This window comes from Condylura cristata, unplaced genomic scaffold, assembly GCF_000260355.1.
Source record: "Condylura cristata isolate star-nosed mole 26May11 unplaced genomic scaffold, ConCri1.0 scaffold00006, whole genome shotgun sequence".
Classification (NCBI taxonomy): domain Eukaryota; kingdom Metazoa; phylum Chordata; class Mammalia; order Eulipotyphla; family Talpidae; genus Condylura; species Condylura cristata.
The window spans coordinates 13,285,111-13,302,736 of NW_004567107.1; the positions used below are offsets into that span (position 1 = coordinate 13,285,111).

The 17,626-nt window shown below is 46.8% G+C and overlaps 1 protein-coding gene across 1 annotated transcript in view; it reads right to left on the reverse strand.

Annotated features, from left to right (window-relative positions):
- Positions 1-17,620, reverse strand: part of PAPPA (pregnancy-associated plasma protein A, pappalysin 1) — a 223,581-nt gene extending 205,961 nt beyond the window's left edge. Inside the window, exon 1 of the mRNA XM_012721479.1 lies at positions 17,459-17,620. The gene's annotated coding sequence lies outside the window, so the exon portion shown is untranslated. The remainder of the gene's footprint in view (positions 1-17,458) is intronic.
- Between the last annotated feature and the right edge of the window lie 6 nt (positions 17,621-17,626).

Below are 17,626 nucleotides of genomic sequence, written 5' to 3' on the forward strand. Positions count from 1 at the left end.
CTGCTGAACACCCTACATGCACACACAACCACGACAAGGAGCTACCTGTTCCAAATGCCAGCATTGTTACGGTTGAGGAACCTGATATGAGGAACTTGGAAAAGTTATAGTAGGAAGTAATGTTTGGGGAGGAGGTTAAATGTGAAGTTAAGGTACTAACTCCCTTGAACTAGAGGGGAGTTATTAGAACATGGGCCCTGGGGACTGATCCCACACTTCCCTGGCTGCTGTGACCTGGGACTATAGCTACTTAGCTCCTATACCTCAGTTCTTGCATCTGGAAGACTAGGCGTATAATAGAACCTACTTCAGAGGGTCACTATGAGAATTAAAGAGTAAATCATACAAAGTCACTCGAAACAGTGTCTAGCACATGTTACGTACTAAATCTGTTAGTTACTGGAATGGCAACGTGTAGGTAAGAGGGAGCTACAATAGACACAAGTTCAAGGGCAAAAGAGCCCCTTGTGACAGTCTAGAGAACATGACTGAGAGTTTCATGAGCATCACATGACTACCTATCCACCAGTTCATAAGCCTTCTTTAACGAGTTTTTGCTTCAGGTGACACCAGTCTGGTTGTGCCTGGGTCAGTTTTGCTATTGGCAAGCAACTGTGTGTGTGGACTCTATTTCCCAGAGAGCCACAAGGCCCAGGCCAGCTTTGGCTGCCTATTCAGTCCAGGCTCTTCATGGTTTTAATGAATAAACAGAAGGAGTCAGAGGAAGCCAGACATGAGAGAGAGAGAGAGAGATGGAAAGGCAGCTCGCCTTCCATGAAAGCTGCAGTCAGTGATACACACTATGCACCAGGACTTCAAAAACAGAGCAGGGCATGATTTGGAGGTTTGTTTGAGCTACTGATACTGTTCTCCTGGAGCCCTTGTTTGTAAACAGATATTTCTGCTGACATTGGGTTTTGTAAGGGTGAACAGAGAAGGGGGGGTGGGGGAGGGGCTGGAGAAAAAGGCAGGTTGTGTCCGTGAGTCTTAGACCATGTGTTTGTTGTTGAGAATACAAAGACCTCACTGTATTAAATGAAAATGCTTGTTTTACAAGGCGAGTGGGAATATGATAGGTACATGTCGAAAATGCTTCAGGAACTGAAACAACCCCGTACCATGAGGGCTTCCTGCAGATGACACGGTCAGGGGCACAGGCAGATTATGATGGCTGACAATCACAAGGGCTTCAGGGGTTGTGGGCCCAGTGACTAGCAGCTCCCTTAGGAAACCTCCTGTCCTTTCACAGAGTCCTGCCTCTGTTTCTCATTCTCTACTGATCCCATCAGCAATAAAAACCTAAGGGTATAAGCTGTTATTGATCTAAAATAAGTTGATAAAGCAGCCTCCAGTAGTGTGGTTCCAGAGTCCAAGCCCGACTGGGAATACTGACAATTATATAACCATACAGGCCAAGACTTTAATTATTTCAGAGTACTTTTCAATTTCTGAAGTGGGGCTTTCAAATTGTACTCCAGGGGGGAAGCAAAGGGGTCAGTGAAGCTGCCTCTCGGGATTTTTTTCCAAGGACACATGGTGGCCCAAGCTCAAGAACTAGAGTCTCCTAACTTGCCCCAGCCCACGCACAGTTTAGTAAGTAGATGATTACATGGACAGCAGAGGGACAGATGAATGAGGGCATGGATGAAAGGAAAGTAGGGTGCAGAGATGAAAGGATGAGTGAATGGATGAATAGGTGGGTAACTAGCTGGGAGGGACAGGAATGAGGAGAAGAAAAAGGAAGGTGGGGAGGAAGAAAAGGAGAAAGAGAGAAAGGAAGGGAGGGAAGTCTGGGAGGACAGTAGAGTGGTTATAAAGTTGGATTCGTAGATTCGTGGGTGAAGCCCACAGTGAATAATTATAGTCAGGACCACCTCAGGCCACATTTGAAGTGAACTTGCCCATTTTAAAACTCAAAGAAACTACGAGACCAGAGCTGGAATAAACAAAGTTGTAGATTATATTTCTAAGGAATAAACTAACTTCTCCTCAGAAGAAAAAAAGGCCCAAATTCTATTTACTCCAACAAGGGCAGAGATGAAGGAAAGTGCAATTCCTCAGTCTGATATGACAACTCAACATCAACATTCTCATTTTCACAGATCTGCTAGAGTGTTCATATTTTAGAGCTGGGAACAGGCTTCAGGAAATGACCCTGTATGCCCCCCTGCTTTTAGGCATTTAAGTCATCATTTTGGGGCCACAGTCCCCCGAAAGAAACTGATGACAACTTTGGACTTCTCCCCAGAAAAAATGTGTACATCCTCACATTTCACAGACAATGTCTCGGGATTCACAAATCTCTCTTCAAACCCTCTTGGTCTCAAGTGTGAGAGCCACTGTGCTTGTCCTCTGTGGATCTAAAACACTAGTGCTATTCAGGTATTTGAGCTGGTACTGGCACCAACAATGACATTAACAAGAATACTGATGTACTAAAATAATAGCAACAGTTGTGAATTCACACCATCATTGGCAATACACTTTAGGCCTCATGCAACTCATTTTCTGCAGAGAGGGTAGAACAATCTTTGAAAAACATACACCAGATCTGTTCGTTCTTTGTTTGAAACTTTCCACTCACTTCCTAGTACATCTAAGTTAAATCCAGGTAGCATGACCCAGGCTGCCTTCAGCAGTAGACTCACGAATTTCCCGGTGGCTCATCGACCCTCTGACACTTCCTCCCCTTCCCCCATAGCTTGCTCCTCATCTGTCACTCAAGCTTCATCCGGATCATCAAAACCAACATCCTTCTATTATTGTCTTTCCTTTTAGCCCAATTTTTATTAATTATCTCTATTTGTATATATTTATATATTAGCATAGTGTTTATATATTAGTACATAGTAATACAAAGTTTCTTATCATTGTGTCTTTGTTATATTCATTTTTCCTTTCTAAGACCATAAAGTCCATGAGTGCAGGGACTGCTCAGATCTGCCTACTGCTTTATCTCTAACAATGCCCTGGATACACTATACTTTTGTTGGCTCTATGGAAACACATGGAGGTTTTTGAAGACTCAGTGTGCTCACTATCTCACAGCGAGATCCTGGGCAAATCTCTCTCCCTCACTGAACTTCAGACCCTGTTGTAAAAGGGTAAATTTAGTCTTATCCAACTATAGGATTCAATGATCTGAAATCTTTGTGGTCTAGTTCAAGATGGCTGGGCCCCGATCCCTGGACAAAATGACAGGCATGGTCAGGAAACCTAAAGTCTAGTCTTTCTCTGTTCTAATTTGGGATACAACTTGGGATATTTTTCTTGTCTGTTCTGGACACCAGACTCTACATCGTGAACAGAGGAGGCTGGACCAGATGATCTATAAATTTACATTGCGTCTTCTTGCAGAATCCACCCATGCATCCCTGTCTAAGCCATGCAAAGTGTGCTTTTGGGAAGGAGTACTGAGCAAGGTCGAGATGATGCCTGACATCACCCTACATTTACCTCATCTGGGAAGGCACCAAAACAAAGGTGAGGGTTGCAGGTAAGCATGGATGCATCTCCCACATTTACACCTGGTTCTCTGGCAGCTCCCCCCAGGAGTGGGGTTGAAGAAGCTGATAGAAAATCATGGGAGAGAAGACTTAAGAGCCAACAGAAAGGTACGCTGGTTTATAAGAAAGAAAGGGACGCAGAGTGATAAAGAAGATGGAATAGTACATATTATAGCAGGACAGCTCCAAGAGAGCAGGCCATGTTTGCCTTCACTGCTTGGCACTTGCTAAGGCCTTTTCTTTATAGCACCCAATTCTGTTACCTTATCCTTTCCCTTATTGGAAGGCATCTCAAATTCCTTCAGGCATTGAGCTCTGATCGACATGACTGGTACTGTGCCAAAGATAGGAAGAAAGTAGAGCTGAGGCCAGAAATGGCTCCTCGTCCTAATGAACTTGGGGACAAATGGGGAGAGTTGATAATAGGAAGGCAATGAGGGGAGAATACTAGGGACTTTGGAGTTGACTCAGATGGTGATGAATTGAATTGTCTACTCTTTTCCTAGTGTCAGACTCCTAAAAGTTACTCTGGTTCAGGGCCCTCCCTGGTGGCACAGTGGGTTAAAGTGCAGCACTAAGAAGCTTAGGCCACTTCCGCATGAGTTCGATCCCCGCCTGCCCCGGAGGTGACCATATGGTGCGGCAGACCTCTCCTGACCCGCCCGCTGCTCCCCTCAGCAGTGTACTTCATCGATCTGCCTATTCTGCTCCCCACTCTGTCTCTGGTGAAGCCTCTCACCACCCCTGAACCTCTGGCCTGTACCCCATTTCTGTTTGCATAAATAAATAAAATCTTTTTTTTAAATGGCATGCATGATATATTAACATGCAAGACAAGGCATGTCCTGAACATAAGTATGCATGCACACACACACACACACACCCGCTTTCAAGCACATATGTACATGTCACCCAACCCTTCCAGGTAGAAGGGATTGCTTATGAATCAGAAATCTCTGAGCACCTGCTGGCTACCATAACTAACACTAGTGTTCAGCATGACAATGTTTCTGCCTATGTGCTTCCCCAGGACTCTATTTATTGCTTAGTTAGAGCAGTTCCCATGATGTCATGCATCTGTTTACCAGTCTGCTTCCGCCACTAGGACTGGGAGCTCCTCAAAGGATAGAACTGCTGTATCTTCTTCTTTTCAACCCCCATCTTCCTAGCTCAATGCATAATACATACAGACATAAAGATGGCTCGGTAATTATCTATAGGAAGGAAAGAAGGGAGGGAGGCAGGGAGGCGTACTTCTCTCAGTAAACTGACGTTTCCTATGGAAGCTCACAAAATGTCTAGGGCTTAGCCCATGAGAAGTGCTTAAGAGAAGTTATTGACCAGCTGTACATGTTTTCTGATAAGTTCATTCATGTGAACCCACAAATGTAATTTTCACCCGTTACTGTAAAGGATGATCCAATGGAAAGAGCACTAATGTAAGAGTCAAAAGGTATGAATTCTAGTTTCAATTGTTCTGCCAATTAGCTGCTTAGCCTAATTCAACTCAGCTCCATTTAATACAATGACTTATATTCTAGCGACTCCATTTCCTATTGATAAACTGCTCAGATCTGGTAAAGTAGACTCTCATTTCTCCCAGAACTGAGGAAAGGAGGAACAAGATCTATAGTAGTTGTTTCCAGCAGATCAGATCTGATTGGTCCAGTGGGACTGATCTATACAGGAGTCATCCTGAGAGCTTAATACTGGCGCTGCAGAGCTGTGACTGTCCCTAGTGAGAGTACATCAAAGCCTGCCTGTGCGGCCAGAGGCATTCTTCTGCTCAGAAGCCCAGACTTCATGTAGCATGACTGCCCGCTTATGTTTCAGATGCGGCTTAGAACACACAGGGCCCTCCTCAGAGGGTAGCAGTGTGTCTCTCTTGAGCCCAAGGGACACACACTGGGATCTGATTCCCCAAAGAGAATCCAGAACCAGAAACAGCAGAGAGCATCTTGGAAATAATTGCCTATCTCTCAGTGACTACTTAAAGGTGAGGGGTGCTGGTGGATGTAAATGATATTTATATTCAAAAGTCATCTGCAAGTAAAATATACTTTGCATACCCATCTGTCATGATATTCATTTGAAATTGTCCTCCATCTTTCTCTCTTTCTTACTTCTGTCCCTCCTTCCCTTTCTTACTGTTTTATTCTAGAAACAATCTCCAAATGTTCACACTGGCAAAGACTGGGGACATCATCTATTCATCCATCATCCATTCATTTATCCATTCATATACTCATCCTCTCATGGAACATTTACTGGCCAACACTGTTTTCCAAGCAATGAGCTAAACCCTGTGGATATAGATATAATTAAACTGGCCTGCATCTGAACCCCAGTTCCACCACCTTTTAGCTGTGGAGCCTTCAGCAAAGTCCTGTAACTTTATAAACCTAATTCAGAGGGTTCAAACTATAGCACGGAGCACAATGCCAGCACATAGTAAGTGCTCATTATAAGCCAGCTGCTTTTATTACTGTTATTACTGCTGAGAATGCGTACTCTCCCCCAAGGATATATAAACAGCGAACAGAGAATTCCAGATCCTGAGGTCACCACAAGGTCTCATAAGATCAAGGGAAGCAGACAGAAAGGCCCCCCTATCAGGAAGGAGGGAAATGGATGAAAACTGAGGCAACAGATATGACTGCCAGGACATTCGAGGCCCAATAAGAACCTGATAAGGGGGAGAAGGGGAAATCTGAGAGGAGAGCAAAGCTTGGGATTATGTGCTGCAGTGTGCACACAAAACAAATGCTTTGCAAACAGGCCAGGGGCTGGGAGGGGAAGACCAAGGCTAAAATGTGGCTTGGATTAGAAAGGCAGAAATGTGAGTTGAGGAGGCATTTAAATGCACTACCCCTCCCCCTCTGCTCTGGAAAGCCAGGTTTCTTTTCCTTCTGACTTCTTTGCTCAAGGGGAAAAGGAATTAAATACTGTATAATGTTTTTGATTGTGACGCATGGGCTAGGTCATGTGCTTCGGTTACGTAATGTGACATGACTGAGGTTCTTGGGTGCTTTCTCCCAGAATCACTAGATATTTAGCTGGCTCTCTTATCCAGTCACGTAGTTATTAGACAAACTACATATAGCTCCTTTATAGGTCGGTACTGGAGAAGGTGTGATGACCCCACATATGCAGATTGCACAGCAGAGACAGATAGGTAAAGGAGTTGGGAAATAGTCATGGAGAGTTCCCCAGAAGAGGGGGACCTTGAACAGTATCCTAAAGAGGCTTTAGCACTCTGCACATGGTGCCTGAGGATATAGGAAGCACACGAGAAGTGACATGACAAAGTCTAATGTGTCTGGGAATTGCAGAAAATCCCAGGGTTATTGAAGGCCCTTTCATCAAAGGCAATAGAATCAGATGTGTTTTTAAAAGATCTGACTGTGGGATGTCAGAGGGCTGGTTGAAAGGAGATGTAGGACTTGAGCTCAGAGAAATGGATCTTGCAAAACTAGGGAAATAGCCAAAGCAAGAGATGTAAAGTGCCCAAGCTAAGAAGAAAAGTTGGCTATAAAAGATAAGGAGGTTGGCTAGACAGGCATTGACTGATTGAAAATGGAAGGTGAGGCCCAACCTGGTGGTGCAGCGGGTTAAAGCACAGCACTGAGAATCTAAAGCTGCTTCCACATGAGTTCGATTTCCACCTGCCCCGGAGGTGACCACATGGCGTGGCAGACCTCTCCTGACGCACCCGCTGCTCCCCTCAGCAGTGTACTTCGTTGATCTGCCTGTTCTGTTCCCCACTCTGTCTCTGGTGAAGCCTCTCGCCGCCCCCGAGCCTCTGGCCTGTACCCCAGTTCTGTATGCACCAATAAATAAATCGTTAAAAAATAGAAAAAAGAAAAGAAAATGGAAGGTGAGGTATCTAGAGTTGGCAATATTAGCTAAGGACGATGGAATTTTGGAGGCATGAGGGTTTAAATGTGGACGTGCTGAGTTGGAAGTACATGTCAATATTCCCAGTGGATAGCTCAATCTATGAGTTGGGAGTCCAGTGGAATGTGGAGATAAATGATGCTCATCAGCAGGGAGATGGTAATTACTCAAGGGGGAAGGTTAAAGCCTGGAGACAAGTAGAGCTCGCAGTGGCCTAAGACTGTAATCGGAGGGTGTTACCAAGGATGGCCACTGAGTCCAACCAACCCTCACCAACCCTCTGTTTCTCAAGCAGGGAATGAAGAGTTTAAATGAGTCCTTCTGACACATAGATCATGCTTCTTTGCACTTACATGAATGTTACTTCCCAAAACAGAGTTCAGTTTTTCTTGACTTATGGTTTCTGCTGGTGTACTCTGCATCTCTTAGAGTAAGGCAGTGTTGCTGGTGACTGGATTACTACCATATTTTTCTATTCTCTCCTCAGCCTTTATAACTAAAAGACCACTGAGCTCATGGTGGTGGTGGTGGGGGAACAAGAGGAATTAAGGAAAAATGGGATGGGGCAGATATAGAACCTAACATGCCATAGGTATAGGTCAGACTGGAAACCTGAAGGGAAGAGGCTAGACCAGAGGGTATGTATTTCATTACGTTCCCACCATCTGCCCATTTAGATCTGAAGCTCTAACTCCCTCCTCCTAGACTTTCTGTCTCTGCTTCCTTACATGAACTGAAATCTGGAATCTTCTCTGGTTCTCCAAGACTAAAATGGGGTCATCTCTCCTACTCTCTATATCTTATGGAACCTGGGTTGTACCATAAAATATTAAGAAACAAATTAACTTTTTCTCCTTTGAAGAAAAATCTAAGTGGCCAAACTAAATGTGTGAGGGATTGTAGGGAGAGAGTGCAACAGAGGAGGGCAAGAGCGTGCAAGAAGTACTTCATCCATGACAGTCCTGGGATTCTGGGAAGGAAAATAGGCTAAGAGATGGTTGCAGATTTGAGAGATTTATTCATGGAAATGAAAAGTAAGACTGAATGGTCAGTAGCCTACTCTGATTTCAGAAAGTTGCCTGGGATGATGTTTCTATAGCCAAAATTATGAAATTTGAGTATCCTAACTATTAGTCATGCAAATAGTCACAAGGAAAGTCACTCAGTATTTTGTATATTTATGTCCACTATTACTAATATTCTTATTAATGAGATGACTTCCAGCTATTGGAAGGACCAATATTCCCTAAATAATGTCGTCAGTCAGTCTTTAACTGTGGGCCATCAGTACATTGCTTTCTTAATACAACCTTTTGGAGGCGGCATTAAAGTATAAGTCAACGCAAGAGTAACATTCTGAGTTGTTATCAGTCAACAATCCTCTAGCAAAAAGGAATGTCATGTCCTTTTTCAAGAATGAGTGTTGCTGGCAGATAGGAAGCAGAGAGTGTGGGCACTTGGTCCGAGGTGGACAGGCCCAGGCACCACCTAGTGGAGGAAAATGTACCTAAAATGGAAGAACACTAGAATTACTGCCAACTTTATAATTTTGTCTTAGGACAACCTTGATTAAGATTATAGAACCCTAGGAGATCTCTGCTAGAAGGGTCTCTAGGGCAAAGATAAATAAACTCCTCCCTACCCTCTTGTACAGATGAGGAAAATTGGCCCCAAGAGGGAAAGTCACTCGCCTAGAGTGACTGACTAAGCTGGTCTAGAACGAATGTCTCCTAGCTCCCAGCCCACTACTCTTCTTCCTCCAGTACACCTGGCTTTCTCCAGAGCCTGGGGTCTGCCTGGAGGTTGCTCCTCCGTGCCACTTCCAGTACTATCTCCCATGACCTTTAAATCTTACTCCTCATGTCCCCCCATCCCCAACTCATTCCCTAGACACCTTTCTTTATTTTTCTTCATAAACATTCACCTGACATAGCATGATATGTTCAGTTACTCATTTATACTCTTCCCCAGAATACAAATTCTCCAAGGACAGAGACACTTTCCTCTTCTGCTCACTGTACCGCACTCAGGGTCTAAAACTAGACCCTGAGAACTCAACAAATCCCTGTAAAATGCCTACAGAGGGAAAGGATACATTCGACTTTGCTCCTTTTTTCTAGTTCATGTTTTTTAGATTCTCTGCAAGGAGCATACAAACCTTTTGTAATATGAAACAATGATGTATCTCTTCTGCTTGTCTCTCATTTTTATTTTTGTCTGGTGTTAAGGTGAGAGCAATCAATCTTTCCTTACTTATAAGGGAGGGAAGACAATTCCCAGCTCTGACAAAAAGATAAGCATGCCTACATCACTGAGTGAGAAAACTAGAAGTGATGTGTGGCAAGGACGGGACACACATCATAGCAACATGAGTTAACGTTTACTGGATGCTTACCCACAGTCTAGATTCCATTACTAAGCGTTTTCCACATGGAGGCCCAGTTAATCTTCAAAACAAACCAATGAAGTAGGAGCCAGTGTCATCTGCATTTTGCAGTTGAGAAAAGTGAAGCTAGAGATATTAAGTAACTTGCCCAAGGTCAGGCAATCAGCAGGTGGGAGAGTCCGGAAATCAAGCTCAGCCAGTCCGACTCCCAAGTCCTGTGAGCAACCACTGCACAACATCAACATGTGTCCCTTAAACCCTAGTTTCTGATGGTGTTAACTCCTCCTGAGATCAGGCAATGGAAGGTCATTCCCTCAGGGTTCTAGAAGTTTCCCCAGACAACTGGAGAGGAACAGAAAAGATTGCCCTGGAAAATAGGACCGAGGGGTAGGTGTAGATTGAGATGCATGTATCTGTATGTTACAGTAGGTTTGGGACTGTCACAATGACTAGCAGATCCCAGGGATTCCTAGGTACAGACCCAAGGGGTGTGTTTCACAGAGTGTGGGGGGGATACTTTGTATAGCAAAGAAAAACTCTCACTTAAAAGCTTCTGACTGCCCAGCCAGATTCCTCTTGCCCTTCCTAAGGATTCCGTACTTCCTTTCCTTCCCCTCGAGCACTCTCAGGGTGGCCCATCATTTGAGTTTTCAGGTGCACGGGAAAGAGAAGAGCAGAAGAGTCTCCTAGAGTCTCTGACGTCCTAACCCTCTGAATTGTGGCCTCTGTATTTGGAAACCTATCAACTAACAGAATGTGCAGGGGCCTGAGACTTCAACATTTTCTGTGTCTCCCATGTCCATAACTGTTGGTCTTTTAATTAGGGAAATCTTCCCTCACACACAGGGGAACTGACAAAAAGGTAAGGAAGCCTGATGTCTATCACCTGGTTTCAAGAATTACCAGTTTGTCAATTTTCTTTCACCTACCTCCCTAACACTCATTTTTTTTTTTTAAAGATTTATTTATTTGTGCATACAGAACTGGGGTACAGGCCAGAGGCTCGGGGGGCGGCGAGAGGCTTTACCAGAGACAGAGTGGGGAACAGAACAGGCAGATTGACGAAGTACACTGCTGAGGGGAGCAGCGGGCGGGTCAGGAGAGGTCTGCCACGCCATGTGGTCACCTCTGGAGCAGGCGGGAATCGAACTCATGCGGAAGCGGCTTTAGATTCTCACTGCTGTGCTTTAACCCGCTGTGCCACCAGGGAGGGTCCACTCAATTTTAAACAAAAGAGATATAATGTCATTGTATCCTTAAGGTCCATGTTCACTCAAACTCTGTAAATGAAGATCCTGCAGGTTTTTTTGTCTGTTAGTTGGTTGGTTGGTTGGTTAGTTTTTGCAATTTAAGCAGAATAAGGTGAAGGGAAGGTGGGGAGGGCCAGAGATCTCCCCTTCAGCCTCTCCCCAGGGGATCTTTAAGATGGTGGGACAGAGTTTGACATCCCCATTCCACCTATAACTCTTTTCCACCCAAGGATACTAAAGTCCAGGGAGGTGCAGTTAGATGGTCAAGGTCACCAGCAAGTGGAAAGATCTGACGCTGGTACAGTTCTGACATCTGAGTCACGAGTATCACAAAGCTTACTGATGTGATCCCTACGTTATCATGCACAGTGTGAATACTGGCAATCAAGGACCCCTTCCAGGAATGACCATGATTGCAAAAATGCCTCCCACTCTTACCCCTGGCTCCTCCTATGCTGACATGTGGATGGACTGGGTTCAGGTCATGGGCAAGAGTTCCTGTTGTGTCCCCTGGGTCCTGGAACAGCCCAGGAAAAGTCGGATGGGCTGCTGACTGCACCACACCTGAAATACTCCCATGTGAGGCCACTCTGGTGGAGTCAGAGCCCCAGGTCACAGGGCTCAGAAAAGGCCATGCCAGGAATTGAATTTAGAGCTCTTGAGTGCCTATTTTAAGTCTTTAAGGGAGCCCCAAGTCCATTCTCAGTTGGGTGTTTCCAGTTAATGCATCAAGGCATAAAGAGGAACTCAGGGCAGCCAGAAGAAAGATAACAACACTGAAAAAGAATTCCTATCCAATGGAGTGGCGACCAGTGAGGGGAAGAAAAGGCACCTGCTTGATTCCTGAGTCCAAGCCCAACGGCAGACAGGCCGATGGCAGGCAGGGCACATGCGGCTGGGGAGGGCTCTTGGGGCACCTAGAGCTCTTTCTTTCTCATCTGAGACACTGTAGACAGTGCTGTTTTCAGAGAGACCTTGAGGTGATTTTGAAACAACAGAATCACACCCTTTAATACAGGACCAGCCAAGGGCAATGTGGGGAATACTCAGAGTGGAGCATCCCTTCTTTATAACCCTTACTCCAGGAGAGTCATTTAAAATTAGTGGCAGGGCCCTCTCTGGTGGCACAAAGGGTTAGGATGCACCACTGCAAGCAAGCGGCAGCCGCTTCAGTGTGAGTTTGAACCCTGACCCTGGAGGTGACCCACATGGCCTGGCAGAGCTCTCCTGACCTGCCCACTGCCCAGCAGGGTACCTTCATTGATCTGCCTGTTTTGCTCCCCAATCTGTCTCTGGTGAATCCTCTTACCACCCCTGCACCTCTGGCCTGAATCCCAGTTCTATATGCATAAAATTTTAAAAAAATAGTGAAAAGAGAATCCTGTGTTACCTCCTTACAGAAGTGTTTGCTCTTTAAGGCGGTACCACAAAGAGGGTTAGATATAATATAGGGGACCCTAGGCCATGAGAGGTTTGGGGTCGCTAGGGGGACGGAGAAGGAAAAGAGGTACTTCCTGTGTTTGGCCGCTAGGGCTGAACAGCTGAGTTTCTCTAAAAGCGCAGCCACTGAGCACTCTGGTAAGCCAGTTCCCCCGCAGGCCTCAGTTTCCCATATGGAGAGCTGAGAGACAACCAACTGCATCAGTGATTCTTCCCATTGAGAACCCCACATTCATGAACCCCACACCTCTGATACTCAGGCTCGTTTTCCTCTGCACCCAGGGGCAAGGGCAGCGAGATCTGTGTCATTCTCAACCATCCACAGGCATGGTTGCTCGGGAAGGAGGAAGCTGGAAGGCATCCTGACCTCGCAGTGGTGCCGCTGGGCTTCTGTTCCTGAGAAATTCCTGAGTCTGATGCTCCCCTGATGCAAAATGGCTTTCCTATCAATTGGCCCCAGTGTTGCATCCAGGAGTCACCCTGGTGCAAAGAAGGGGATTTGAGTGTGTTTCTAACTGTCCCCTGAAATGTGCTCTGTGCATGTCCATGAAATGTCCTGCTAACAGGGTGCCCAGTTTACAGCTGAGGGAACCAAGGAATAGGAAGTGCCTTAATTCAAACCACATAGCAAGTAAGTGGCAACAAAAATCCCAAGTCTGGTCTATCTGATATCTGATAATTTGGCATGAAAAAAACAGGTCTGCTGGGTCTAATCCAGGGCTCCAGGTGAGATGTCTACATTAATATATATATATATTTTTCTACACACACACACACACACACACACACATATATAATCTGTAGGTGTAAGGTCAGCTCACAGCAATGTACCATTTGGGCTCTGCCCCCCTAATGGGCTGTGGGGCCTTGGGTTCAGTCACTCAACTCCATGGTATAAAAAGGAGCTAATGATGCCCACCTCCCTGGATGAGCTGAGGAAGAAAGGTGAGAGCAGATAGGTCCTGCCACTTTGGAGGTACAACAGAAGATTCTGTTTCCTTCCTGCTTGTCAGTGTCCTTAGTTCAGAAAGCCAAGTTTGAGACTAGGGAAATCATGTCCAACAATTTGAGGGACGTTTCCTGAGTTCTTACTGAAGACCTGTTCTAAGTATTTTTCACATGAGCTCATGAAATGAGGTAGGTCCTCTAGCTAGCCTCGCCTTGTCAGGAAGGAGGCTGGAGGCCAGAGCAGTCAACCAGCCTGCCAAGATCACACTGCCAATTAGGGACAGGGAGGTTGGCTACTAAGACTGGCTTCTGATCACTGCAATATTCTAGACCCCAGGTATTGACTGTACATGTTGGGGAAGAGCCACGATAATATATGGGTGCCCTGGAATCTTACTTCCATTTTACCATACTTATGAAGTTGGGGAAAAGGAAACACTCACACTGGGGGGTTGGATGGGCAATAGATATTGAGAGGTGAGGAAGAGAGGGATGAAAAGAGACTCTCCTGATTGGTTCGCAAACCCAACAGTCCAACCTATAGAACAAAAGAAATGAACCTGGCAAGTAGAGGGGTAAAATCCTTCTCTGACCAGGGACTCTGGATGGCTGAGGGGTGAGGCCGGGGGGAGGGGAGCATAGTTGTGGGGTCCACATTTTACTTATTGAACAGGTTAGGAGAAAGTTTAACAAGATCAGCTGTTGTTTTCTTTTTTCTTCTTTTAATTTCAAACTAAAGGGACATGGGGAGTGAAGGGGTGGAGCATTTGAGAATGGGAGACAGGGTTCTTGATCCACCTGGTGTGATACAAATGCAAATGAGTATGTCAGAAAGCCCCCCACCTCTGGACTTGAAAGGGAGCCCAGATTGCTGGTCAGGAAAACGGAGGGATGCTGTGCCAGGTTGGTGGGCTGGGTGAGAGGTGACAGTGCTTAGTAGACACCTTCTTTTGGGTGTTGGGGTCAAGTCTGGAAGAGGATTCAACCCTAGCTCCTGCCAGCAAGAGGTTGTGTCATCCAGCACCCACCTTTCCCCTCTCTGTGCCTCTGTCTCCCAGTTTAGCCAAAGAGAACTGGCTTTCTCAGGTTCCCTATGACAGTAGCGGTAAGCACTCTTTCATTCTAAGACCACCCATCCCTGATGGGCTGTGGAGAATCCTCCACTTGAGTGTCTTTTGACTTTGGCTTTGTTTTTAGCCTCCATAAGCCTGTCCCGTGTGTGTGTGTGTGTGTGTGTGTGTGTGTATACGCACGCATGTGTGTGCATGTGTGCACAGTATCAACCTTTTCCCTTTCAGCAAAAGAAAAGGCAAGTTTTCTAAGCTTCAGAAGCAAACTGTTCCTCCTCTCCTTCCCCCTGCCTCTTCTAGCGCCTGTCTGAACCGGTGTCAGTGAAGTTTGAACCGGGGCAGAAATAGCATCCCGGGTGGATCTGGGAGCACAGCCCGCCTACCAGGAGCAGCAAGGCCTGCCTCTGCCAGACGACAGACCCGGTTAACAGCACCGTAAAATTAGACCTTGACGAAACCCAATTGAATCCTGCAGCAAAGAGTGATGTAAGGCAGCCTGGCCTGACAGCCTGAAATAGCAGCGCAGTCCCTGCTGAGCTGCGCCTGCTGTCTCCAGATAGGTGACCAGGGATTCCTGCGAAAGTGGCGACGCCCAGGCAGAGGAAGCCGGCAGAGGTCAGGCAGAGAATGGGCTCCTGAGGTCGCAGCAGGGAAAGACGTGGCTGGCACAGGCATCCCGGCTGCACACCTTGGTCCTGCCTCTCCCAGCCCCAACTTACACGAAGGAAGGAGCTGAAAAAGTGCTTCGGCAAAGAACCTCTGTTTGCTTGCTTTTTAATTCAAGGAGAAGCAGGTTCTTTTTCGTCCAACAGTCTGCACGGAGTGGAGGATACGAGAGAGTGAGTCTTTTCTGGCTCTGGGCCAGGTGTTTACACACCGCCAAATCTGGCTCAGACTCAACTAGGGGAGGGAAAAAAATCCTCCCGAACCTCAGGAGAAAAGCTCCTGGCTTTCTGGTGCTACACGACAGCAGTCTTTTTGCTTTTTGCTTTTTCTTTCTTTCCTCGTCTTCTTTTTTTGTTTTGTTTTGTTTTGAGTGGAATGTTATTTCCACACATAAAATGGACCAGGCATTTTATACAAGCAATAATAACCTAACGTCCCCCATCCAATTAAAGTATTTTACTGCACGATCTTTGTGTGCGAGTGAATGAGAGTGCTCAGCAGAAGGCGTGTGAAGAGAGGCTCCTTGTCTGAATTACAGATATTTATAAAGCCTGAGGAAACCGGGGGGCTCTACGTATACAGATTATTTTAAAAATAAATATATTTAAAAATATTTACTACCTTTTCATTGACAATACCTATATAACCCTGGGCTCTCCTCTCTGGAGGGGAAGGCTTCCAAATCACCGGCATGCCAGTTAAGCACCAGGAATAATCAGATATATATATATATATATATATATATATATATATATATATATATATATATATATATATATATATATATATATATTTTATCACCGGGAACCAGCAGGCTCTGAGCCTGTCATATGTTCCGAAAGAGAGTAAACACAGCACAGCCCTGAATGATCACCATCATCGTTACTATTAGGAATAATTAATGTCTCTCGTCTCCTCTAGATTCTACACCCCCCTCCCTTGCCCCGTGACTAGGGCTTGGGGGCTCAAAACCAATGAGCTCAGTTTCCCTCTCCTTCCTGGGGAAAAAAGAGAGAAAAAAATAGCATATGATGACGTCAGACGTGGGGGAAAGTCACTTTCTGCTCTGGGCAGCGGGAGCGGGAGCGAGGGGGCCTGGAAGGCATATTCTTGGTAGAGCAGCGGAGTTTGGTTCCCCCGAAATGGACGTCATGTAAATAGGGTAGAGTCAGCACCGTGTTTGCGAAAGTCCCCGCCAAGAGAGAAAGCAGCGGGACTGCCGGAAGAGCAAGAGCGCAGAGCTCTCCCTTCTAAGAAAGTGTGTGTAAGGGGGTGGGATCGCAAAACGCCTCCACACGTTCCCTGGCTGCTTTGAAGGGGGAACCCCTTCTCACTTTAAGACGTCCTAGGTTATGGCAAGATTGTTTGTGCAGGAAGGGAATCACCCAGCCAGGAGAGGCAAAAACTTTTCCTTCTTTCCTCCAGCTCTGCCCCCCATCCGCCCCCCAGTTATATGAAAGGGATTGCCACAGATTCATTTAGAGAGGGAAAAATGGATGTTGGAACATTTCTAAGGTTTGCAGCCCTCGCAAAGTGTCCGGTTTCACTATGGGCTTTGCTGTGGAACTGCGAAGGGGAGAGAGAGGGAGGGTGAGGAGGGAGAACTCAAATTCATTACGGGCTCATAAAAGTCCCAAATGAGAAAAGCGCCCCGTTCCTCAGCCGAGGAGGGGGAAGACTGGCGAGGTGCACATTAGCTAGGTCTCGCCCCAGCCCTGCGTGACTCGCAACGTGGGCTTTAAAAGCAAGGACTTGGGATGGTTTGGGGGAGTGCATCCCAGAGGCAGGCGCCAAGCAGAGAGCAACTTTGGGGCACTTGGAGGACTTCTAAGTGTAGACAATCCCAACAACCTGTCTTTGCAGTCTTTTCAGGGTAAGGGGCCAATTGAAGGGGGTTCACCTTCATGAAAAAGTCAAAGAAATCAACTGCCCCCCACCCCGCGCCTCTTTTCACATGCATCGCAATTGGGTCATCCCCCCTCCATCCCGAACAGAGGCAGACGTCTAACCATCCTCAGCACGAGGTTTCCTCAGGGACCTGCGCTTACTGCTGACAAGTCCCAGGAGGCCAGGACCTCTCCAAGCGCTCCTGCCTGGGAAGCTGAGGCGACCCCTACCCAGTGCGCCCATTCCGCAGATGGGGCAAAGTGAGGCTCAGCAATCCCCTGGGTGTCCGGGCGGTCCCAGCACTAACGCACCCGCAAGCCCCCGACCCGCCCGCACCCGCGCTCCCGCACCCGCGCGCCCCTGGGGCCGCGGGGACCGTGCAGAACCCGCCGCGGCGCCCTTGCCTACCTGTGATCACCGCTGGAGACCTCTGGCCCCCCTCCGCTCGCAGCCACACTTGCAGCGTGAACGCGTCCCGGGGCAGCTCCAGGTCGGCCCGGAGGCGCAGCTGCTCGCCTCGCCCGCTGAAATAGAGCGCCCGGCTCGGCGGGCTCGGCTCCTCCGCGGCGCCCCTCG